The sequence below is a fragment of the Corvus brachyrhynchos genome, unplaced genomic scaffold (genome assembly GCF_000691975.1).
Source record: "Corvus brachyrhynchos isolate BGI_N302 unplaced genomic scaffold, ASM69197v1 scaffold239, whole genome shotgun sequence".
Taxonomy (NCBI): domain Eukaryota; kingdom Metazoa; phylum Chordata; class Aves; order Passeriformes; family Corvidae; genus Corvus; species Corvus brachyrhynchos.
Window position 1 is genome coordinate 3,662,289 of NW_008246057.1, and position 749 is coordinate 3,663,037.

Here is a 749-nt window from a genome sequence, read left to right on the forward strand (position 1 = left end):
CATCTGTGTATTTGGGAGTTTCATGTTTGGTTTTGGGTTTAAGTCTTTTCTTTGTGAATTCTTATTATGGGGAGATAAAGCATATTATAAAGGATCAGTGTCATGCTTCCCTTGGGTGTGTTTTGAGGATCAGCAAAGACAAAAGGGAAAACCTGTTCTCTCTGCCTTGTGCGGATAAGACAAGGAATGTTAGACTTAAACGGCAGCTTTTAAATGTTAAGGCTACAAAGATAGACATTGTCCGTAGGGGCACAAAATCCCACTCCAGGAGGCTTTTAGTGAGACAATCACCAATCTGCATGGAGTAGTTACCCCTACTTCAGGGTTGTGGAAGGACTGCTCAAGGCCATTTTCTACTTAAAACCTACGACTTCGTTGTATTTTTCTTTCTTTCCTTTCTTCAGTGCTATAGAAACACTCAGCATCCCACTGAATTACACAGCAATTACAAAATGCTAAATGTAACATTGAATCCTCTCCTGAGCTATTGAGCTCTATTGCTGTGAAGCTTCTGAGTGCTCTGGAGATTCGCTGTTCCATCACTTCTACAGCGTGTCAGGCATCTGCCATTTCCATGCTAAAACTTCAGGCTGACGATCAGCAGCCGAGACCGCGATGCGGCGTCACGTCTTCCCAGTGTGTCTGAAGGCGGCACTGCACAGGCGGCCGGACGGGGCCTCCGTGGCTCCTGAACTGAGACCTCTCTCATGTTTTCACTTCATCCTTCCCCCCCAAAAACCAGGATCACG